The 25,522-nt window shown below is 46.3% G+C and overlaps 1 protein-coding gene across 1 annotated transcript in view; it reads left to right on the forward strand.

The window, feature by feature from the left end:
* The first annotated feature begins 6,532 nt into the window (after window positions 1-6,532).
* Window positions 6,533-25,522, forward strand: part of Gpr55 (G protein-coupled receptor 55) — a 44,937-nt gene continuing 25,947 nt past the window's right edge. The window contains exon 1 of the mRNA XM_076914877.1: window positions 6,533-6,672. The gene's annotated coding sequence lies outside the window, so the exon portion shown is untranslated. The remainder of the gene's footprint in view (window positions 6,673-25,522) is intronic.

The following is a 25,522-nucleotide window of genomic DNA, read 5'->3' on the forward strand; positions in this document are numbered from 1 at the left end:
AAGTCAAACTAGATTTTTCATGTCTCACCCTCAGTCCTGCCACAGACAAAATCTAAGGCACACAAACTCTAAGGCACGTCCCCAAGCATTTATGTGTGTTGGGGGTGGAAGATAAAGTACCGAATGGGGTAAGTGAGTGTACTGGCTGGTTTCCTGTGTCAACTTGACACAAGCTGGAGTTATCACAGAGAAAGGAGCCTTCCTTGAGGAAATGCCTCCATGAGATCCAGCTATAAGGCATTTTCTCAATTAGTGATCAAGCGGGGAGGGCCCAGCCTCATTGTGGGTGGTGTCATCCCTGGGCTGGTAGTCTTGGGTTCTATAAGAAAGCAAGCTGAGCAAGCCAGGGGAAGCAAGCCAGTAAGTAACATCCCTCCATGGCCTCTGCATCAGCTCCTGTTTCCTGACCTGCTTGAGTTCTAGTCCTGATTTCCTTTGGTGATGAGCAGCAATGTGGAAGTGTAAGCTGAATAAACCCTTTCCTCCCCAACTTGCTGCTTGGTCGTGATGTTTTGTGTAGGAATAGAAACCCTGACTAAGACAGTGGAGAGTGAGGAATAACGTAAGTAGTGGGGGGAATGGGGTGAGGTGAGAAATGGGGATGAGGTTGGAGAAGGGGATGAGGTAGGGAGTGGGGATGGGATGAGGAGATAGGGTAAAGGAATGGAGATGGAGCAGAAGTAGAAGTGGGGTAGGAGTAAGGATGGGGATGGGAGTAAGGGATGAGATTCAGGGATAGGGATGAAGGTGGGAGTGGGGAGGAGGGATAGGGATGAAGGTGGGAGTGGGGAGGAGGGATAGGGATGAAGGTGGGAGTGGGGAGGAGGGAGAGGGATGAAGGTGGGAGTGGGGAGGAGGGATAGGGATGAAGGTGGGAGTGGGGAGGAGGGATAGGGATGAAGGTGGGAGTGGGGAGGAGGGATAGGGATGAAGGTGGGAGTGGGGAGGAGGGATAGGGATGAAGGTGGGAGTGGGGAGGAGGGATAGGGATGAAGGTGGGAGTGGGGAGGAGGGATAGGGATGAAGGTGGGAGTGGGGAGGAGGGATAGGGATGAAGGTGGGAGTGGGGAGGAGGGATAGGAATATAGGTAGGAGGAGGGATAGTGATGGCTGTAGGGGATGAGATGGAGGGATAGGGATGAGGTGGGAGTGCGTGTGGGAAGCCATGGCAAGGCCTTACTCTTGGCAAACACTCACCCTTGGCTCTCCTATCTACTATTCTTCTTTCTGCTTACCTTCCATGATTCACTTGTCAGTTCTCAGAGCTTCAAACAAGGCCTTATAGCAACCCACCTTAGTTAGTTACCCTTCCTCCTGACCTTTAGATTTAGCCAACATCCTGCTAGATAGATGTTTTTAGAACCCTGGTAACAGAAAGGCTTTGTGAGAATAACTTAGTTAGACACCACAGCTGCAGCTAGCTTCCTCCTCCTGCAAAGCCCTCTTTCCTTTCCTACCCCTCCCCATAGCCTGTTTTCAGAGTCTATAACCTGTGTGAACAATAAAATCTTTGCCAGCTTGATCAGACTTCTTGACTTGCTGTGCCTCCTTATTTTCTCGCGCATCTCAGTCCTCTCCACAGGGTCTAAGGGTCCCACTTGATTGTCCAGCTGGCCTGGACAAGTGAGGGTTGGGGATGGGGTTGGGAGTGGGAGTGGGAATATGTGCAAGCTGATTTCCTGCATGGCTGGGCAATTTTAAGTGGAGTATTGTTCAGGGTTAATGGTCAGATTGTGGTAGCCAGCTTTTCTTTGCTGTGACAAAATAACTTGCTTAAAGGAGAAAACACTTATTTTGGCTCACTTTTCCTGAGGCTTCGGTTCATGGGTGGCCCGGTCACTTCTGACCTGTGGTGGGAACACGTTGCAGAGGAAGTTGTTCCCTCAGGTGCTAGGAAAGAAAAAGGCAAGGGGAGTGGAAAGGAAGGAAAGAAACAGGATCTCAATATCCTTCCACTCTAAGAACGAGACAAGACATTTCACCTCTTTGTTTTGTATGTGTGGTGAAGGTGAGGTGCCACAGGTGCATGGCACATGAGTGGAAGGCACAAGACAGAGTACTCAAGGTGGGGCTTTGTTTCCATCACGTGTGTCCCAGGAATTGAACTCTGGACTTCAGGCTTGGCAGCAAGTGCCCTTAGCTGCTGAACCATCTTGCCTAGCCCTACATCCCTTTCAGGGGCACACCCTCAACGATATCACATTCTTCTAGGCTGCTTCACCTCCTAATGTTACTACTACCTCCCAGTACTCATACAAACCAGGCTTTGACACTGGTCCTCAATAAAGCCAATTAAAGAAGCGAAGTAAAAATGAAGAGCAGAGAAAGATTCACTCAAGGTGGCTACATTAGCATAGAGGTACAAAAGTGTCTAGTGGCCACACCAGTCCACATTTGAGGTCCTGGTACAAGGTTTAGGTTTAAATAGTCTCTTAGTGTTAAATTGCTGTGAAAAGACACCATGACCATGGCAACTCTTATAAAGGAAAACATTTCATTGGGGCTGGCTTATAGTTTTAGAGGTTCAATTCGTTGTTGGCATAGCAGAGAGCATAGTGGCATGCAGGCAGACATGAGGCTGGAGAGTAGCTGAGAGTTCTACATTTTGCTCTGCAGGCAGTGGGAAGAAAGATACTGAGCTTGGCTTGGCTTGGGCTTTTGAAACCTCAAAGCCTATCTCCCTCAGTGATGTATTTCCTCCACCAAGGCCACACCCACTCCAACAAGGCCACACCTCCTAATCCCTCCCAAGTAGTGCCATTCCTTTATGACTAAGCATTCAAAGATGTGACCTTGTGGAGGCCATTCTTTTCTTATTCAACCAACCACAGACAGAAAGCAAGAGGCATGCAAGAGAAATAAAGCTATGCTGCTTGAAGTAAGCCAGCGTGTATATCAGCCACACGGTCGACAAGCAGCCATATAGCAGAGAGGGGAAACATCAGAGAAAAAACCCAGAGCATCAGAAGAAAAGGAAATTATGTCTTTCTGGGTCAGGACTCAGATGGACAGATCGAAAAGTTCTTCATGGCAGCTAGAGGGATTGTGCTAGGGCATGGGAATTCTGGGAAGGAAAACTACATGACTTCATCAGAGGATTAATTACTCCTCCTACCTCTTTAGCATGGATCACCTGAAGGGTGGCTCCTTGGCCCAGTGACTGACAGATATAACTGGATGTACTCTTAAGGGCAGAGGAGATAACAGTGTCTCCGCCCAGAGGCAGAGACTCTTTATCTTACTGGAGCACAACTAGAATCCATCTTACCTGGAACCTCAGATTGGGAGCTTTATGGAAACTGGGTCTTTACATGTATAATAAGTGAAGATGGAATTGTACCGACATTGTTAAAGGTCCATTCAGGGAAAGTCACTTCCTTTTAACCAAGAGAATGGAACCTCTGGCCTGGGTGGAGACTCAACTCTCAAGTTGTGTGTGTGTGTGTGTGTGTGTGGTGTATGTATATATGTATACACATATACACACATACACACACATTGGGATTTCATACAGCACAGGCTAGTCTTAAACTCACTATGTAGCTTAGGATGACCCTGAGTTTCTGAGCTTTCTGCCTTCATCTCTTAAGCACTAGGATCACAGACATATGCCATCATGTCTACGTTTGTGTTCTGATGGAGCAGGACCCAGGGCTTTGTGTGTAATGAACAAGTATTCTGTCAATGGAGCCACATCCTCACTCCCAGTGGTATATCTTTATAAGAAAAGACACAGGGACAAAGATACAGAGATGAAGGAACTTAGCATACAGTACCCCAATACATGCTACTACTCTGACATAAGGACTCTATTTAGTTAAATGCCCTTGGAAAGAATGGCAGGTATCTGAAAGAGGACCCAGAGTTCCCAGTCTATCTTCTGAAGACAAGAAATAAAAGCTGTCTCCCGTGCATGGACAATGTTCTCCCCATATCAGGAGAAAAGTAACATTCTTATATCAAGGATGAAAAGCCAAGGCTGAGAGAATTCTGGACAAACAAACCTTATTCAACTAACCGTATCTGTCTCCTTGAGTTCCCATTCAATTAACTCGTTTTTCCTGTTTTATTTTATTTATTCTTCTCTCATACAATGCATCTTGACCAGTTTCCCCTCTCTTCACTCCTCCTAGCCCTTCCCACCTCCCCTCTCCCCTAGATCCACTCCTCTTCTCTTTTCCTTCAGAAAAGAGTAGGCTTCCCAGGAACATTACCTGAACAAGGTGTATTGAGTTATAATTAGACTAGGACTGGGGGAGCAACCCAGTAGGAGGAAAAGGGTCCCAAGAGCAGGCAAAAGAGTCATAGACATCACTCCTCCCACTGTTAGGAGTTCCACAAAACACCAAGCTAACAACCAAAACATATTTGCCGAGGACCTAGCACAGACCTCTTAGCTCAAGTCCTTTTGCCTAGGTTAGGTCTCTAAGAAACCCAAGACAAATGGCTGAGCTATCTTTGAACACATCAAAGCAGATGCTGTGGCTCCTCCCATCGTGTCTCACCCCGCCCCCCTCCTCCTAAACCTTTCCTGACTGGGCTTCGCCTCCCTCCCTCCAGCTTCTCTGTTTTCTATATAACCCAGACATTTCGGCTATAGTCTCTCTTGATCTCTTGGGTCTCTTGGCTTCTTGGTCTGCAGCTCCTTCCTTGGTCAGTTTTTCTTTCTCTCTTGTTCACACGCTCTCTCCTCTCATGGCCCTGTTCAGTCTGGACTCTTCCTAGTGCCTCTGGCTGTGCTCTCCCTCATATCTACAGTAAAAGCCTTCTCCTCAACCATACCTAGGAGCAGTCATGCCCTCATTTTCATTCAGCCTAATCATATTTAGGCCATTTTCTATCTATTCTTGGCCCCGGTCAGTACATGGCCGCTTACGTCTAATTGTTTCTTTGGGTCTTTAGTCCTGTTGTGGTTTGAATGCGTCCCTCAGATTCATGTGTTAGAATCTGGATGTCCAGTGTAGCCCCAGTGTTACGAGGTGGGGTCTAGTGGGTCATGCTTGAGTCCTGAGGACTGCACCCTCATGAACTGGTCAATGCTAAAGTAGAAGAGATTTGGGGGAGGGGCTTCTTTTGCTATTTCTGTTATGAAAAAGCCTCACATTTCAGGGCATCATCTTGGATGCAGACTACAAACCAATCAACACTTTGATCTTGGACTTTCTAGCCTCCAGAAGTATAAAAAATACATTGTGATGCTCTAACAATTACCCAGTGTATGCTATATAATTGTTATCAGCAAACAAAATGGACCCAGACAATTTCCTTCTAAGGACTCTTATTTTATTCGTTTTTGTTTTTTTGAGACATGGTCTCTCAGTGTATCTCTGGCTGTCCTGGAACTCATGCTATAGACCAGGCTAGCCTTGAACTTAGAGATCTGCCTTCCCCTGCCTCCCAAGTGCTGGGATTAAAATTTTACACCAACGCAACCTGGCTTATGTAGGTTTTTTTTTTTTTTTTTTTTTTTTTTTTTTTTTTTTTTTTTATCTACTCATGTTAGTCAGAGTTTAAATCTCCGGCTCAACTGAGAACCCTGAGCTGTGGCGGTTACTTTTCTGTTGCTGTGACAAACTATCCTGAACAAAAGCAACTTGAGGAAGGAGGAGCTTCTTTGGCTCACAGTTTGGCAGGAAAGTGAAGGCAGCAGAAGGATGAAGCATCAGGTCAGGCAGCGTCTGTGGTCAGGGAGGAGAGGGTGACGGTGCTGGTGTTTAGCTCTCTCCTTTGTGTGCAGTCTAGCACACAAACCTGGGAAAGATCCGACAGAATTTCAGGTTGACTCTCTCCACCTCAGTGAACCCAATCAAGACAATGAATCCCTCACAGGCATGCCCGGAGACTAATCAATACCTCACAGGTATGCCTGGAAGCTTGTCTCCTAGATAAATCCATATTCTGTCATCTTGGCTATTAACATTAACTATCACAAAGGTAGAGGTAAAATTTTGTCTCTTCTTTGGTAAAAGCCAAGGAATATTGCAGATGGTCAGGATGTTCCCAAACCCAGGAAAAGGCCAAGACTCCCCACTAGGTATCTTCAGAGAATGGGGCCCTTCCAATGTCCTGGTTTTGAACCCTCAGGCTCCAATGCTGTGAGAATAAATCTCTATCATTGAAGCTACCAGGTTTTGGTCATTACAATGGTGGTCCAAAGGGAGCCAACACTTTAAGGCAATGTTTTGGAACCTTCTGATAACTCTCAGGGGGCTAGCTAGGGCCCTTGGGATGTGACCCTTGGAAATAGCTCTTAGCCTTTCTTTTTCTGTCCCGAAGTGAGACTGGGAAGCCGAAGAGGTTGGAGCTGCGGTTTTGTCCTGACCTCCTTGGGAAGATAAGGCTCTTGTTAAGTAGTCTTTCTTTACAGCAGGCCTCAGTCAGGAGCACAGAATGTACTGGACTTTGAAAATGGTTACTTTTCCCTGGGCTTATTGTGAAAGAAAGGGTTACTTTTCCCCTCCCCTTGCCTGAAGCCTGTGGATTTTCACTCCTGTCTTGAGAACCAGTCTGATCTGGCTTCTGGAGTAAATGCCCAGAAGCATAGGGCCCTAGGCTTGGATCCCAGCCTGTTTTAGCTCTTAAACTAGCCCATACCCAGCCTCCAGTGACTGCCCACTCTCCAGGTGAGAGCTACACCAGCTCTTGTTGGCTCCAGCGTGGCTTCTCCTTTTGGTAAGTCATGAGTGTTTGTGTTCCCGTCCCCCATGCTCAGGTCTTTTCCTTTAGTTCTCTGAGGGAATCCCGGGGGAATGTTTGGGTTTGCAATTGGCTTTATTTCTTTTCTTTCTTCTGAAGACAGAAGAAACCAATGGCTTCCTGGCTTTTTGCTGTTTTTGTTTGTTTGTTTTTGGTTTTTGTCAGTTAGAACTCTATATGGTTTCTTAAGGAGACTGTCTCCCTGCTATATAGTTTGGGTTTTCAAAGACTTTTTTTTTTTTTTTTTTTTTTTTTTTTTTTTTTTTGCTTCTGTCTGATACAAGTTATATAGATACAGACATGGAGAAGAAAAGTAAGTAATAGAAAATTTCAAAGGGCCAGAATTGTATACAGTCTGTAGAGCAGTGATTGTCTGGTCTGTAATTTTGACTTTCCTCCTAGAATTTTTATTTTCTTTTTCCTCTTGTTGTTTTTGTTGTTGTTGTTTTGTAATAAGAGTCTCAATGCTAGCCTCAAGCTCATGACCCTCCTGCCTCATCCTCGCCTGGAAATTTCTCTCCCCCCAACACCACATTGGAAATTTCTTGAATTTCCAGCATCCTGTTCTGCATCGGACCATCCTGGCTGATGGCTACCCCTCCTTCTCTTCCACCCGGCATATTTTTATCTCATCCTCAACACTTGCTTCCTGTGTGTTTCCCTGTCTTGTTCTGACTTTGTAAACAATCTGCTGTTCAGAGCTCAGACCATGACCTTGATGGTTGCCTAAAGTCAATGGAGACCCAGTTCAAGAGTAGAGCTGGGGAAAAAACGGACCATCTGTGAATTGGATCCACTCCCCTCCGTTTGCTGTCCCATTGGTATGGCTCAGCTGAGCTTGCTAGCCCATGGGCTCGGTTACCCCGTGATCTTGGCTCTCACACTGATAGGTAATACTGTGACAACTCCCAGAAGAGTCACCTCCTGAACGTCAATCCACCTCTAAGAATGTTCCCAACCCTCCTTTGCTCTTCGATTGAGCGTCTTGTAGACCTTCACCATGAGACCAGTAGGGGAGCATGGAGAGGTAAAACGGATTCCAGCCTCCAATCAGCGCCTCGTCACACACTCTCTGGGTTTTTTAAATTGTGTGTTGCTAAAATTCAGGGGGAAGGTCGAAGAGTTCATTAGCTGTCGATCAAGATTGCTGTGGTCACTATCCGTGTAAATGAAAATGATACTTCAGTGGTTTGGGGTCAGGCTGGTCAGGAGCATGGCCTCTCAGGTCAGGAGGATCTGAGTGACCTCGGGCAAGCTGCCTTTCTGTGTGTTTCAGTCTCCTCGCCGCCAGTTGACAATGACAGTTTCTACCTCACGGTAGTTGGTGGTAACTGAATGAGCTGATGAACGTGGAGCTCTTTAACCCAGTTCTAGGAGCAACAGTCAATAGACAGAGTAGGAGACAAAGCCTTGGAAGAGTTTGAGGCCAGCTTACTCTACACAGTCAGACCCTGTCTAAAAATGAAAAATCACCAGTGTTATGTTCATGGCAAATTCCTGAACCATGCTGAGTGATAGTGTTGTGGTTATTATATTTGTAATCATTATATTATATACATGCATGCACACACGTGCAATTGGTTTAAAAAAAAAAGGAAATAAACAGTCATTTGTTTCTCATCTTTTCTGTGGTAGTGAATGCCTTTAGTCCCAGAGTCAAGTAGAGCTCTGTGAGTTCAAGGTCAGCTTGGTCTACATAGCCAGTTCCAGAACAGTCAGGGCTACCTAACAGAGAGATCCTGTCTTGAAAAACAAAACAACAAACAAACAAACAAAAAAAAAAATAAAAACTCTAAAAACCAAAAACAAACAGAACGAAGTTGGGAGATGACTCAGAGGCTAAGTGGGCTTGCTGTCCCCAGAGCCCACATGGTGGCAGGAGGGAACTGATTCCCCAGGTTATTCACTGACCTCTGTACCCAGTCCATGGCATAGGCACCATCTTTCTCTTTTTGTGGTGCACACATACACACATACACGCACACTCATGTGCATACACTCGTGCACACACACATACACACCCCAAATGAAAAGTAATTTTAAAAGAGTAAAAGTATTAGAAGTGAAACCTTGCTTTCAGATGAATTCTAGGAAAAGCGCTGACCTTGGCTTTGCCTTTAGGCTTCCTTTTGGAAAATCAGGAAACCTCTGGTTTAAAGATGCCACCGTAATCTTTTCTGCCTATAGGAAACTCCTTCATGGACATCTAACCTACCACAGCAGATGGGTAATGGTCTCTGTACTTGAACTGCACTTGGTTTGCTTGATAGTTGGAAGGATAGCCCATTGAGCCAGTGATTAATAGATTCCCAAATATTGTCACTGATTGAAGAGAATGTGTATCAAGAAAGAGCCCGGATTTAGGTTGTGGACATTTCACATATATAAGGAACCAAGAGTTTGTGTGGAAGTCTTTGTGTGTGTGTGTGTGTGTGTGTGTGTGTGTGTGTGTAAGAACATCTGATTAACTGTCACACCTACTCATAATGAGGCTGTAGAGTGGTTGTCACATTAAGGAACCACAGAAAACAGGAAGTTAAGACCTATCTACTGGGCCGCCTCTGAAAATAACACAAAATCACTACGAATATAGGAATGTTTATATTATTTTCAATAATCCCAGTGGTGTACTGGGAATTAATCATTGCCACTCAAAGTACACAGAGATGGGCATTTATGGAAAGGAGAAATGAGGTAAGTTATCAGCACTTAATAACAGAAGAAATGGCTGTCACACAATAAAGGGATACAGGCAGTAGGAGAAATGTAAAGATGAATCCGTCTCTAATGGCAGCTGCAACAAGTGGCCTCTGACCAGGCATAGTGAGTGGCACATGGCACTTAGCAAGCTGAGGCAGGAGGGATCACAAGTTCAAGGTTAGACTGACTGCATAAGTGAGTCCCAGGACAGCTTGGGATATATAACACGATTCTATCTTTAAAAACAAAACAAACACAAAGAGACCAAAGGAAACAAAAGCCCTATGTTTCTTTTCACTTGCCACAATGTTTCTTCTCACTTGACAGTTCAAATTGTTTGATGGAGATTTCATAGAGGATAAGAAGGCTTCCCTGGGCATTCCAGATTCAGGAAAAAAGAATGCAGGAATTGAATAACAGCTCTTATATTGTTTGTTTGTTTGTAAGAATGGTGTGCTACATATACAATATTTTCCGACTCTGAAGTTCCAACACAAAGTATTTGGGAAACTTCAAAAACACTAAAGCTTTAAAAAAAAGCTGCCAAAGTATATCCATTTGTTGGGGTTCCTCAGAGTAACAGAACTAATAGGATGAATATAAACATGCATATATGTTTATATAATATATATAATTATTATATATATAAAACACATATGTGAATGGATTGATATAAATATTTAAATAGTAATGAATTAAATATGAATAAATATGAATATGAAATATATGTGAATATAAATGTATATATATAGAGAGTTTATTAAGTCAGCTAATATTGAAATAGTAACAATAACTGCTCCACATCTGAGAGACTGACAACCCTGGAATTGCTAGGTCCTTGAGGCTGAGTACCTCAGCAGTCCTAATTTGGCATCAAAAACATGGAGGGTTCCTAGAGAGTTGCTGGTCTTTGGTCCAGGACAGAAGCTTAGCTGGTCCTGATTTAGGAGAAGGTATGTTGGCAAGAGGGAAGGCCAAGGAACAGAGGCAAATGATTTGCCTTCTACCTTGCCCTTTTGAAATCTGAGCAGCTACCAGAGAGTGCCCCACTTTGGGGGTGGGTCTTCCCACATCAACTGAAGTAACCAGGACTGTTCTTCAGGTAATTCTTCTCTGTGGCAGGCTGGCATTGATACCCAGCAGCCGATCCTTAGTAAGAGCTTCCACAGCCTGGACAGCGCTCTGCGTGCCTTTTATATATTGACTCACTGACTCCTCGTGGCAGCTCCACGATGCAAAGGTTGTTACTGTCCTCTCCATGTTCTAAAACGGGAAGGGAAGTTACTTTCTGCAGGTGTAGGCTCGCCTTCAGCGCTTGGTTGGTTCTGGCTATTGTACTTTGTCTGTTGCTCTCAGACCTCTTTTCTTGTTTTTTTTTTTTTTTTGTTTTGTTTTGTTTTTGGTCCTGGGCACCTGTTGCCAGCTGTATGAAGTGGGTATTTACAGCCTTCTGAAAAAGTCTGCTTTCTCAGAAAGAACCCCAGAGCCAGCAAGGGCCAGGGCTGGCCACAGCTAAAACTCCAGGGTCTAGGGATTTTTGACCTAGGAACTAATAGGCTAGGAGATGTGTCAGGACACAGAAACTCCTTTGAGGCTTTTGTCAATATCACGGAAAAGAGGGAACTAGGCCTGTGTTCTAAAAGCTAAACACAACGCAACAGGAAGCAGCAGGTCCTGAGAGTGTCATCCTTCAGATGATAAAGTGACTCCAGAGTAGGAGGGAACAAAGGTTTGGATGCCATTTGTCACAGTCAGGGTTACTATTACTGTGATGAAACACCATGAATGAAGGTAAGTTGGGGAGGAAAGGGTTTACTTCACTCACAGTTCCACATAACAATTCACCGTCAAAAGCAGGGAGGGCAGGAACTCAGACAGGGTAGGAACCCAGAGGAGGTAGCAGCTGATGCAGAGGCTATGGAGGGGCGCTGCTTACTGGCTTGCTCACATGGCTTGCTCAGCCTTTCTTCTTATAGAACCCAGGACACCAAGATGGCACCATCCACAATTGGGCTGCCCCCTCCCCATCAATCACGAATTAAGAAGATGCCTTATAGGGTTGCCTACAGCCCCATGTTACGGAGATACTTTCCTCAACTGAGGCTCCCTCCTCTCTGATGATTCTTAACTTGTGTCAAGTAGACATAAAACCAGCCAGTATGCCCTTGCAGAAGTCTGTGAAAGGCTGTCCTGGGCAGTGCACTCTCCATGTAGGCTACAGTCTGGTAGGGCTAAGACTATGGGACTTGGTCCAAAGATGCTTGCAGGTTGCCTGATGCCAGGATGGACTTTTTGACTTGCCTGAAGCACTGTTCAGGGTGGTTTCTGGGGCACTTCAGGCCTGGGGCTGCATAGCAGAGTCTGTGAAACTCTTGAGTCACTGAACTTGCTCCTCAGCCATCTGGTTTTGATTTGGCTTCCTGGGTGCCTTGGCTTGTGTGAGATAAACCCTGTTGATCAGAAGCCAGTGGGTTGGCAGTTTTGGAAGCCAAGGTCCTCAAAATGAGCCCAGCTGACATGACTTGCTCATCCAGGTTGGTGTATCATGCTTCTGAACCCTCAAGTCTGATAACTCTCCTTGGGATTCCCCTGGGGCAGCAAGTTTCAGAAGCCCCGGGGAACAACCAGTCTCTCTGCTTTTTTCATTTTTTCAGACTCAAGCTCAAGGTTTTTAATCAAGCTTCTTATGGGCATTGCTTACTCTTGCCTCTTAATGGTTTCATTACAGTCTGCTAAAGCCTTAGGTTCTCTTCTGATGGTGAATGGTGAGGTGCCTGACTTGCCTTCTGGCTTTAACAAATCACTATATTTTTAATCCAAAGGTTGGACAAGCTGGGGCCAGGGCCACAACTCAGGGCCATCCACTGCCCGGTTGGGCTGGTGTCATGGAGGCCATGGGCCATTTTGGCAGTGGAGATGCCTGCCAGATAAACCAAAGCACATGCTTCTGCCGTGTGAACTCCCTGTGTCTCTGTGGCTCCCAGACTTCAGAAATGCCCATGACATTTGTAGCTGCCAGTGGACTGTAGATTTGATGGGACTCTGAGAGGGCATGGAGGGATAGAAGAGCCACCGGAAAAGCAGAGGGCTTCGCTCAAAGGGGGCCATGGAGGGTCACGCAGAAAGCTTAGGATGGCTGTGACCATCTCTGGGTCATGCAACAATTTTCTGTGGATCATTAAAACATGCACACACACGTGTGCCTGCACGTGGAAGCCAGAAATGATTGGTTGTCTTTCTTAATTGCTCAATATTTTTGTTTGTTTGTTTGGCTTGTTAGTTTATTTGGGTTGTTTTGTTTTGTGTTTTGAGACTAAACTCTCACTAAGCCCAGAGCTCACTAATTAATTCAGCTCAGTGTGCTGGCCAGCCAACTCCAGGAATCCTCCTGTCTCTAACTTCCCTAGTACTGGGAACATAGACCCTGCTTAGGCATACTTTTCTTTTACAAGGGTCCTAGGGACCTGAACTCACATCCTCATCTTTGCACAAAGACTTTACAGGCTGAGCCACCTCACCTCTCTCTAGGCTGCACCTTTAAGGATCTGCATGTTATGACTGAAGGCTTAGAAAAGGCATGGTTACTAAGTATGCAGCTCTGGGCACCATAGCTGGTCCCAGAACAGGATTTTCTTTCCCTGTGAGCCATGGCTTTCTGTCTTCATCCCTGGGTCTCAATGGGGTGTTCCTTTGCCTGAGGTCTGGGAATCCTGTCTGTCCTCTAAGAGTCTTCTGTGGGCCCCATGAAAGGGAGGGGAGTTATCTTATTCTCAGGTCGCAGGAGTCCAGTCAAGTCTTAAGTTCTAACTGGTACTGAGCAAGCATGCTCTTCTGTATCAAGGCACAGGCTGATTCGGAGGCTCTCGGTACAGGTTATCAAATTGCCTTCTAGAAACCACAGAGAGCTTAATGCTGGCAGGCACCCACTTGATAAATCTCTGCCAACTTGATATGGAAAAGAAATCTTTCATTTTCACTTCTATGGTTATGTGTGAGATGTGTTTAAAAATACACATGTTACTTACTGTGAACGGGGTTAGTAATCATGAAAATGATTTCAAATGCCACCCCATTTCTGTTTAGTAGTGAAAGAACAATTCAGTTCAAAGGGAGAAGGGAATGTTTTGTTATCTCCGAGGCTTTTGTTATGAGAGTTGAAAGACCAAAGGGAGAGGGAAAAAAAAAAAAAAGAAAGAAAAACAAAGGAGGGGTTGGGAAGAGGGGCATGAGGTGGGAGAAAAACACAAACAAGGACCAGAGAGCAGAGTCAGTTGTGCATTTTGTCTGAGACTCCTGATGTCGCCTGTCATATGGCCTTCGGAAAACCCCACTCGTACATATCCAGGTGAACTCTCCTTCACACATTTCATCACAGGACCTCCCCAAGCCAGTGGTCCTCAAACTGTGTGATCTCCAGACCCCTTAAGCTGTGGGAAGATGGCTAACATCTTTCCTTATGCAGAGTCTAGCTATCAGTGTTTCTATTTTAGAAATAAACCCAGAAGACTTTGAATATATCCATAAATGGTAGTTTTTAAATTTTTTAAGATTTATTTATTTATTTTATGTATGTGAGTGCACTGTAGCTGTCTTCAGAACAGGGCATCGGATCCCATTACGGATGGTTGTGAGCCACCATGTGGTTGCTGGGATTTGAACTCAGGACCCCTGGATGAGCAGTCAGTACTCTTAACCACTGAGCCATCCATCCCTACAGCCCAATAGTTTTTAATTTTAAAAGGTTCATTTATTTAATTTTATGTGTATGAATGTTTTTTTTTGCTTGTATGTATGTACGTAGACCACCTGTGTGTCTGGTGCCCAAGGAAGTCAGAAAAGGGATTCAGATCCTCCAGAACCAGAGTTGTAGATGTTCGTGTGCCATCTTGGGGTGCTGGGAACTGAACTTGGGTTCTCTGAAAGAGCAACAAGTGCTCTAAGTCACTCAGTCATTTCTCCAGCCTCCAGACGATAGTGTTTTAGTGAAAAATAATTACAAATTCCAAAGCAAAAAAAAAAAATGGACATACATTTTATCTGTTGTGATGGTACACATCATGTGCCCTTTGGAAAATCCCACTCATAAGAGGAAGAGAGAGGAAAAGGCCAATGTTGTCTTCGTACTGTTATAAACATGATTTTAACCTTGTGGGTCTCCTAAAAGTCTTCCAGGAATGCCTCATGGGTACCTGGGTCACACTTTGAGAAACAGTGATAGAGGCAGAGGGAACTGGGGAAGATTATTTTCCTTCCTTCAAAGAAGGATCTCTTGTGGTATGTAAGGACTCAAATAACTTAGTGTCCGTTAACACAAGGATTCCCCTTCAAGGAATACATTCAAAACAATGGTCCCAGAGGAAAGAAAAATGATTTATAACTGGTTAATGGTTAAAACAGACCTGTATACCTGGCAGAATGAATATGTATATAGCCTTAAGTGAAAACAGGCAGGTAAAGTTGTCTCTTCATGTGCCTGTCAACGTCTCTTTGCATACTTAAAGACTAACCCAAAGGCTCAAGAAAGTGAGTTCTATTTGATATATGGGGGTCTAAAATTATGAGGGATTGTTTCCTTGTCTTTGTGGCTTATTGTCAATGCTTATTCCCCCTTCCCTTTCTCTTCCTTGGTGTTTTGAAACAGTTACATGCAGCCTCCGGCTGGCTTTGAAACTACTGATCCCCCTGCCTGTATTTCTCAAGCACTTGAATTACTGACTTGTATCATTGCACCTGGCTAATCAATTTTAAGAAATTATTTTGCAATAATTAAAAGCAATATTAAAGGCCCTCCGATCTGTCTTGCTTCTCTTGGGCAGTGCGGTTATGGAGCAGAAGAGAGTTACCTAGAGGCCTGGATGTGTGGGCGGGGTTAGGGGGAGGGCAATGTAAAAAGGGTTAATCAGGTTAGTTAGGCAGGTTAATGTCCGGATCGTTTGGTGGTGCCTTGTGTTCCCTGGTGATAGGTCCAACATTTGGTGACAGGCAGATATCAAGGCTGGCAGAGAGATGACAGAAGACCCCGGTGGGGGTCAGAAGCCAGTGAGAGCAGCCAGAGAGTCCTTGAAGATACCACTGTCAGGGGTCACACCTACACTGCTAAGGTGGTTGCCAAGCACAGGAAAGAGCAAATGACACAGAGGAAGCCTGGGCTGTGGACGCCATGCTGCCTGTGCCTGTTGGGTGAAATGCAGAGAATTCTTGCCTAGGCCAGCTCAGAACTAGGTTCTCATTGCTGCAAGCTTGGTTTGTAGCTTATTCACACTTCTTTACAAAGGGCTTGGGAATGACAAGCTAAAGCTGACCACAGCAATACTCTGAACATGAGAGACTCAGCTTTATTGGGCAAGGGGCAGGGCATATGAAACCGGTTTTATTCCCTCTATCAGCTAAAAAGACAATCGAACCCCTTATTACCCTCGCAACTTGGATGCAATCTTCTAGATTGCCAGTGCGTTCTTTAGTTTCATTCTTGCCCTTGGCTTGGAAGCTCCCAGTTGACTGGCTACAGTTCAAGAGCAGCTGACAGGGCCGGAGGTTTGCTGTCTCAGTGCATCTAACGATGTTCTCTGCCTTTGTCTGGTCTCTGCCAAGGTTATCTGTTGTCACTGATATCAGTAATTACACCCCGTGCAACCCCCATTTCCCAGTCACATACCTAAAACAACAGAGATCTACCGCAATAAAAATAGACCCACACCACAAAATAACCGTGGTTCAAGCCAAGAGGAAGTGGCTGGAAAACGGAGGACTTGGCCAGGTAGGTAGGTGCTCTACTTGGCAGCAGTTGAAGAGGTAGTAATGACAGCTGACAGTCTCTGGAGATGCGTGTGTAAGGACAGAGGGGGAACCTGGATCAGGTAGCCCCAGGTTAAGCTCAAACCTGGGAACATTCTTATCTACTTTAGGAGTTCCATAACAGGATATTGCTAAGATTTTTCTTTCACTTTGGAGGAATGTCCCAAAGAACCCCAGTGGAGTCCCAGAGAATCACAGTGTCTACAGTGCTGGCTCCCTGTCTTGTAGCCCCCAAGGGTCCTAGAGTTTCGCAGACCAGTCTTTCTGGCTGCCCTTTCCTCCCAACTTGGGTACTCTGTGTGGGGGCTGCAATGGGAACCTGCCTGCGTTGTGGACCACTCCACACCTCATCCACTTAGGTCAGCCTCCTTGACCATCAACTTTTGGGAACCTTGTTTCATCAGTCTCTACCACACACCCACTCACTCAGCCCTCCCATCCCAGGCTCACATGCAGGCCCATCTTCTTCTCCACCTTGAGCCATTTGTGCATTACAGTGCACCACAGAGGTGTCGTGTTGCCATGAGATGATCAAATCAAGCTAATTAACACCCCTACAACTTACATGCTTAGTTTTTCCCCACTGAAGACTTTTGAGAGCTGCTCTGAACAATTGTCAGATCCATAGACTTACTGTTAACAGCTTTCACTGTTCAGTTCAATAGATCTCTAGAACTTTCTATTCTTATGTGAACCTTTTTCCATTTTGAACATCACAGCCCCAGCCCTTCACCCTCTTCCCACATTCCTTTTCTTTTCATTGCATTGTTTTTTTTTCTTCAAAGGGCTTGCAATGTAGCCCAGGCTGACCCAAAAATCTTCATTCCTTCCTGCCTCAGTCTACCAAGTACCAAGGTTACAGGTTTGTGCTGCTTGCCTGTCTGGGGAGCCCATTCTTAGTGCACAGGAAATAGCCAAGATCTCTCCTGGCGCTTGCCTCTAAGTCCTCCCCCGTCCAGCACCTGCCTAAACCCCCTCCATTGTCTTTGCCTCAAACAGCAGTGGCACTGCTTGTGCCTCCTCTGTCTGTGAACTAGGCACACCCTCACCCCCATACACATTTGAGTTCAATCCCCTAGCCTCTGCCTGCATTAGCATACTGTATGTCCTGTCCTCCTGTTATCTTAAAGGGACATCAACAAGGTCTGAGTCCCAGAGTCAGGCAGGAAAGAAACACAGGCAGGCAGCTTGTTCTTGTCACAGGGAGGCTATAGACACTCAGGTTCTTTACTATGCATCACAGGGAGTTGATGCTTGGCTCATTGTCACATGGGCAAGCCCAGTGCAGCGTCTGTCCTGTCCCCTGTATGCATCAAGAAAGACTTTTGCTCACCCTGAGGGGAGGTGTGAGCCCCTTCTCTGGGATCTTTGGCACAGTGGCTTGGACCCAGAGAGTTGTGATGAAGATGTTTACTCTCTATCTGTGACAAAGCCTTCAGAAACCCTCAGATTATATAATTCCCAGCTGAAGCCTTCATGACAGGAGAGTGAGTGAGCCTCGGTTCTGCATACATACACACCTTCTTGCTTTCACCCTGACAGTCTTCTCCAGTGACGAGTCACAGTCATCTCTGCTGAGAGTGTCCCTTGCACTAACCCTTGATAGTTACTGGAATCAAAGTCTCTCTGGGTTCCCTCTGCAGGCGCTCTCCCTTTCTGGAGTTTTCTTGGTGCCCGTAGGCTGGTGCATATGTCAGCTCATAGACTCCACTCTCAGGACAGAGCTGTTTTGTGGAATCCGTGTCATTGAAGTCCCCCAAACACTGCATCAGGTCACATGTGGGCAGGTGAGGATTCGTCCCGCCTCATGCCGAAGCCTTGCCTGTCCCATATGCGGCCCTGAGTGATTTAACATCATCTTTTCTAGCTTCTTCCTCGGACTTAGTAGGCTTGGATGCTGCTATGACCAATGGTAACGGAAGGTGTCTTCACTGAGCATGCTCACCCATGTCACCGTTCTCAGGCCAAAGAGGATGGGAACGGTGGGCACTGGGAAATGCCCATTCCTGTCTTATCCTTCCTGGGACAGACTCTTGCAGGAACTTCTTGAGCCCAGACATCTCCCAAACGCTCAACATGTGGATGGATTGTGGGAGAGGTGAGGTTGTTTCCCTCAACCCACTGCAGAAGGCAACAATCAACCGAGCTCCCAGGGGAGTCTAAAATGTGATCCATCCATAAAGTCTTGTGGGTCAAGACAGGGCCTGGTATTGTCAGACTCAGGTTGTACAGGGGCCTGGTTCCGGCTCTGGACCGAGCATTGACTATGCCAGACTTTAGTAGGAACTTTAGTGTTCCCATCTCTGTAATGGGTACAGCTGTGCTACAGAAATTTTTTTGACTCTTATCTCTCCTTTTCTCTCTTTTCCTCTCTTTCTTCTCTTTCCCTCTCTCTGTCTTTTTCCTTTCCTCTGTCTCTCTCCCTCTCCCTCTCTCTCTCTTCTCTCTTCTCTCTTTTCCTCTCTTTGTTTCCTTCCCCAAAATTTGCTCTCCCTTCCCCACCACTTCCCTCTTTCCTCTCTTCAATGCATAACCCTTTCTTCACAAAGCCTTAAGGGAACAGAACCAGGCGCCCTGTCTGGAGCTCTGCCCTTCCTTCCTAGCCCTCTGCGCTGCAATCTTCCTTTGGCCTTCCCTTCCTTTGGACTTTTCTGGTTCATCTGCCTACCTGCTTCCTCCCGCCATCTCCCTCTCTGGGAATTTGGGTATCTCCCACCAGCGGACACTTGGGTTTCTAGATGCTGTGAGAGCGATGTGCCTGCTGGGCACTGGGGTTGGCACATGATGGGTTGCTGCCATGTAGATGCCCAGGAACACTAGGCAGCCCTCTCCCCATGGTGAGTTTTCTACATCTGAGGGGTCTAGCCTGGTCACTAGGCAAGTGATATTTTGAGGTTTATCCACAGACTGAAAAAAGTTGAGTAACTTCTTTGGGGGGCTATTCTTAGGTTCCCAGAAAAGCCATTAGGGTCCTCTTTTTCTCAGCCCTCCCACCCCATTTACCTAGAAGGGGCAGTAACCCGGGTAGCTATGTATTCCCTAGTCCCCAAAACTAGTCTCCTGAGGCCTCCCTTTTCAGATCATAGGCTTCATGGGCAATGCCCTGATACAGGGTATTGGGGTAAAGGCTGGGGACTTACCACCCCAACAATGCCAGACTTCCCCTAGGCTATAGGCTAAAAGCCATCTTTCTATGGCCAACTCAATACGCTCTAAGCTCATTTCCATATTTATCAAGCAAGAAAGATGACAGCCGTTGGAGTGTGTCTCCATAGTGTAGAGACACAGATCAGATTAACCAAGTCCTTGACATTTTGTATAAAGATGAAGGTGAGCTGTGAAGTGAGGGCGGGGACCTCTTGACTCTTCGGTCAGGGGCCAGGGGCCAGGGAGGCCTTCTGGGGAGAGATATTCAACCTGAGACCTGCAGGACAGGGAGGGGACAGATGCATGACTCAGAGTGGGCGGAGGCCTGCAACCACATCTGTCCTTGAGCTTTCCCTGATCACAGTCCAGTTCCTCTTAGTAAGACACTTACCCACAGGGGAAAGTCATGAGGTGGAAGGGCCCTGGTGCCCCCAAAGAAAGGAAGTGTAGGAAGTGATGGGTACACAGCATGCAATGGCAGAGGGCCCTGGAAACACCAGGGGACACAGGAGAGCCCAGGGTGGGTGTCTAGGGCCTGGGGAGTGGACAGGACCCTCTGATGACAGACCTGTGTTCAGTCTGGCAAGAGGATTCTTGCTCACCGGGGCTTCCAGGCCCTCGGATGACAACTGTGGCTGGCTGTAGCATCCAGACAGCTCTGGGTGGGGTTTCTGCTTCCTTGGAGTGGCTGCAGGCTCCCCTCAGGACAGCTCAGGAGAAAGTTCTAAGCCTTAGGTACTCCACATGATCCTGAATCTGTTCCCTGGAAGTGTCATATACAACCTAGGCCTGAAGCCCTGCCTCCAGTGCTTCCTAGGCCTGAAGCAGGGGAAGACAGTTGGCCAGAGGACCTATTTCTGCTCTTCTGTCTGCCAGCCACACACCTCAGGAGTGTTGCCCTATAAGGGTGAACCTGGGAACCCTGGCTGACCCTTCAGAACTAGCCCTCAGGCACAGGGTGCTGTCACTTCGTGTGTGTGTGTGTGTGTGTGTGTGTGTGTGTGTGTATTACAACTCGACCCCAGACCACTGTGTATCAGAGTCCATATTTGCTTCCTTTTAGCCCCTGTACACATACATGTCTCAGTCTTGAAAGCCACCTGTTTGAGAGCTAAAAGTCAGTGCCCCAAGACACAGCCAGCTATTTTGGGTCTTCCTCAGAGCTCACTGCACCTATAGCTAACGACCTTTGATCCCACTGGCTGATGGCCTTGAGTTTGCTGTTGAGTCCTGAAGTGAGTACAGTCCATCAGATGACACCAACCATGAGCTCTGAACTCTCTCTCTGTCTCCCTCTCCTCCTCCCTCTCCTCCTCCCTCTCTCCCCCTCTCTGTGCATGCACCGTGCATGTGTTTGAATATGCACATGTTTGTGTTCATACATGTGTTCATGATGTACATGCATGTGGAAGCCGGAGGGTGATACCTGGTCTCTTCCTCAACTGCCTTTACCTTAGCTCTTTGAGACAGGGTCCCCGCTGAAACTGGACCCTCATCGATTCAGCAGATCTGACTTGCCAGGAAGTAACAGGGATCTGTTTGTCTCTGCCTTCCCAACGCTAGGATTATAGATGCAGGCTGTCATCCTTGGCATTTTACATGGGTGCTGGGGATCTGAACTCAGATCCTATGTTAGCACGACAAGCTGTTAACTGACTGAATCATATCCCTAGTCCCAAACTCAGAGTCTTAATGTCAAGCATGGTGTGCAGAGTGTAAGAGCCTCTTCCTACTGCAAACAAGACCTTGGTTAGGTAGTTAGACCGTTTTTTCTATTTCCATCTGGCTGCAGGGTCTTTGTCTAGGCAAAGGCCAAGGAGTAAGCCCCCAGGAGGCCGTGTCTGCTCGAGTCCATTGGCACTCACCTTTCACAATATGGCATCACAGGATTTCAGCGGGAACCATCCTGGCTCTTTCCAGAGTCTGCAAAGATACTTTGGCTCTGGGTCTCCTAATTACATAGAGGAGTAACAGCCCCTCCTCACCCATTTCTGCACCCGAACTAAGGTGTATCATTTGAATAAATGAGCTGTTTGTTTTGTTTTGTTTTGTTTTGTTTTGTTTTGTTTTGTTTTGTTTGAGGCAGGGTTTCTCTGTGTAGCCCTGGTTGTCCTGGAACTCACTATGTAGACCAGGCTGGTCTTGAACTCACAGACTCTCAACTGCCTCTGCCTCTGAGTGCCGGGATGGAAAGAGTGAGTCACCACTGCCCAGCTTAAATGAGCTTGCTTTACTACTCAGCCTGGGCGCAGAGTGATGGCTGCAGGGTGTGTCTTCTCACAGCCAGGACCTCCTCATGGTGTCCCCTCATGTCTTCAGTGAGGTCGGCTGGGCTGCCATGTTCTTGTTTGCCGTGTTTGGCTCACCTGGCCTCACCTGTGCTCTTCCTTGTGTCCTTTGGTACGTACCCTTGTCTGCACCCCTGGTCTCTCTCTTTTCTCTCAGGTAAAGGGACAGGCTTAGACTTCTTTTTTGGGGGGGTCTGCATTGGCTGCTTTTCTCATCGCTGTGAGAAAACACTTGACTGAATCAATTGAAGAATGGAGGGGTTGGCTTTGGCTCACAGTTTGAGAGCTTGGTGCAAGCTTTTGGCAGGGAAAGGTAGCAGAAGCTGAGGTGGCTGGTTATACTGCATCCCGTTGGGAAGCAGAGAGGAACACATGCTGGTACTCGGATCACTTCTCGACTTTCGTTTTGTCTAGAACTCTAGTCTATGAAAAGTATGCCCACAGTTTGGGTATACCTTCCCACTTCATTTACACAGGCTGGAAACTCCCTCCACAGTCATGCCTGTAGCCATCAAAGATACTCTGCCACTCAGTGCCCAGGTCCTACACCCTCACTCATGGCCTAGGACAAAGGTAAGCCCTGGGTTCTCAGAAGCTCCGGTAGACCCAAGGGCTGATGTAAGGATAAAAGAGAAGTTTGTGTCGGGGTGGGGACTGCTCACAGTCACCATGTCTTCCCTGTTGTTCGCCATCATCTGAATGGAACTCACTGGTGGGAAGGCAAGGATAACATTTAGTGTCTGTCTTCTCAAAGGGAACTTAGGCACAGTAGTGTGTGTGTGTGTGTGTGTGTGTGTGTGTGTGTGTGGCAGTGTGTGTATGTGAAGGCAAGGGGTCATGAATTTGGCTAGCTTGGATATTCAGTGAGCTCCAGAAATCCTCCTGTCTCATCCTTCACTCTTCATGCTGGGACTACACACACACACACACACACACACACACACACACACACACACACTACTGTGTCTGGTTTTTATGTAGGTACTAGGAGTTCAAACTCAGATCCTCATGCACTTCACTGACTGAACAGTCTCCCCAATCCAGAAACAATGTTTAAAAGAACCCTGGAAGAAGCCACGGATCTCCTGGAGTTTTCTACAAGACACCAGAGTGATCTGGCTTTTGTGAATCACGCTCTTGGGAACAAGTCATGCAACTGGGAGCTTTGTTTTCTTTCATTCACAAGAGGCATCCTTCCAAAGTCTAAAGAGAACAGGAGGGAGTGCCAGGCAATGCCAAACAGCGCATGGGTACCCAGTGTACAGCGGTGGCTGGATGGGAAGCTCCAGACTCCATGGGCCTCCTTGGAGTTCTGGAGAGAATCACCTGTTTTCTAGACCCTCCAAACGAGCACCTGGAACCTTCATTCACTGAATACAGTCACTTTAGACCCTGCCTCTCCTTCAAGTGAATAGCCATGGGGAAATAACAGCTCTCAGAGCAATATGAGAATAGAGCAAGATCTCACATATTTGAGAAGGGACAGAAGACATTAGATTGTCTTGATTTTTTTTTTTTTTTGGTAGATGGAGTCTTATGTGTGTCAGGCTGGCCTCAGGCTCACTCTGTAGCTGAGGATATCTTTGAACCCTTGGCCTCTTGCTTCTGTCTCCTGAGTACTGGAATTGTGAGCGTGGAGCTCTGTGCCTAGTTTATGGGTTGCTGGGGATTGAACCGATGGCTTCACATATTGTAGGCAAGCACTGTACCATCGAGGTACACTGCCCCCACACAATCTTAGTATATAATATAATATAATATAATATAATATAAACAGTTTGTGTGTCTTTGTGTGTGCCTGAGTGTATGTATGTGCAGGCCTATCAGAGGTCGCAGTGGGTATACATGGTTATGAGCCACATGTGGGGGCTGGGAACTGAAACCAGGTCTTCTGCAACAGAAGTTAGCGTTCTTAACTTCTGAACCATCTCTTCATCCTTACTACATAATCTTTAAAAAAAAAAAAAGCCTCATTCCGTGGCAGGAAAAAGAGGTTCTTTGTTAACCAGCTTGTGTGTGTGTGTGTGTGTGTGTGTGTGTGTGTGTGTGTGTGTGTGTGTGTGATGTTTTACACTATTAGTACAAGAGTGAGTCTAACCAAATACTAAAGGAAATATTTCTATCATCCTATTGAGTCAAATTTCCCCCATTTTCCTTCGTGGTTTTGGTGAAACCCATTTTCATAGCTGACACAATTCAAGAAATGCATATTACTGTTCTTCTTAGAGGAGGTGAGGTCTTTGCTGCATTACATTGCTCTGAATACCTGAGATGGGACTTGTTCAATAGCTCACATGCTTACCCAGTACCAAATAAAATACTACCGTCCTAATTTATTATGGGACACACTTTTATATTTCCATTCATAAGACCCAACTTAAATACAAGATCATTTTATTTAAAGAAGCTGGCTGTATTTTCAAGTGTATTGATATACTGCTTAGAAGACTAAGAAGAAACAAGGATGGCTGGACAAACAATCTTTGGCTTAAGAAATCTAGTTCAGTTTAGAGTGAATCAGGCCAGTTTTGTTCACACAGAAGCAGCAGCAACATTGTAAGAATTGATCACTTGCCTCCTAGCATCCAGTCCAGCATCTGAACAGTCTTGGAAGGCATGAGGATTACCCAATGGAATTCCAGCGACTCAGTTCTGATCAGTAACTTACCAAGCACACCTAGGGAGCAGCCCGGCCTTAAGTGCTCTTGAAGATGAAGTTTTGTGGACTGACATCCACATTTTTGCTGTTCTCCTTGGTCTTTAAGGCAGTCTCGAATCCTGAACCTATGTGTACGGTGCAGTCATCAACATGATGTCCCTCCATTCCCCTCCCAGGTACAGCATGTCCACTGGCTTGCCTTCAGGTTTGTTCCTCAGATTAGATGCTTCTAGCTCCTTCTCACACCTGCCAACCGCCTCATCTGGAATCTCCCTGTACCGGACGGTTTTGTGTGTCAACTTGACACACGTTAGAGTCATCAGAGAGGAAGGAGCCTCCGTTGAGGAAATGCCTCCATGAGATCCAGCTGTAAGGCACTTTCTCAGTTAGTGATCAATGGGGGAGGGTCCAGCCCATGGTGGATGGTGCCATCCCTAGGCTGGTATCCTGAGTTTTATAAGAAAGAAGGCTGAGCAAACCATGGGAAACAATAATCAATGCATGTTGGTTAGTTATCTTCAGCTAGTGTGTTAAGCACTCAAAATACCTCTGAGCTAAACACACCTCAGGTCTCTTACCGGTTTTTATCAGAAATGAAAGCTAAAGCTGAAAGATAGCTTTGGCAAAATGGTAGTGAGAAAAACCAAGCCAGAAGCAGCATCCCACCATGGCCTCTGCATCAGCTCCTGCCTCCAGGTTCCAGCCCTGCTAGAGTTCCTGTCCTGACTTCCTCCAATCATGGGCTATGATATGGAAATGTAAGCCAATAAACCCTTTAGTCCCCAACTTGCTATTTTGTTTCTGGTGTTTCATCGCAGCAATAGAAACCCAAACTAAGACGCCCCCTGTGGCCTTGGTGAATTGTAGGTTCTCTTGTGTCTGACCCATGTCCTTCCACCTTGATGGTTCTAACATCTCTGTCAATCTCTTTAATGTTGCGCCACCCTCTCCTTCTTCACCAGCAATGGAACTCAAAGTCCAATGCTTGTTAGCCAAACACTTCACCACTGAGCCACTGTCTCAGCACCTAGATTTTTTGCTACTTAAAAATTTAAGGTTGCTGGGTAGTGGTGGTATATGCCCCTAATCCTAGCTTTCGGGAGGCAGAGGCTAACCTGGTCTACAGAGTGAGTTAGGGGACATCCAGGGCTACATAGAGAAACCCTGTCCTCTCCTCCAAAAGCATTTATTTATTTACTGTGTTATGTTCACAGAACAGTGGCATATAGAGGTGAGA

This window comes from Arvicanthis niloticus, chromosome 17 (assembly GCF_011762505.2).
Source record: "Arvicanthis niloticus isolate mArvNil1 chromosome 17, mArvNil1.pat.X, whole genome shotgun sequence".
Classification (NCBI taxonomy): Eukaryota; Metazoa; Chordata; class Mammalia; order Rodentia; family Muridae; genus Arvicanthis; species Arvicanthis niloticus.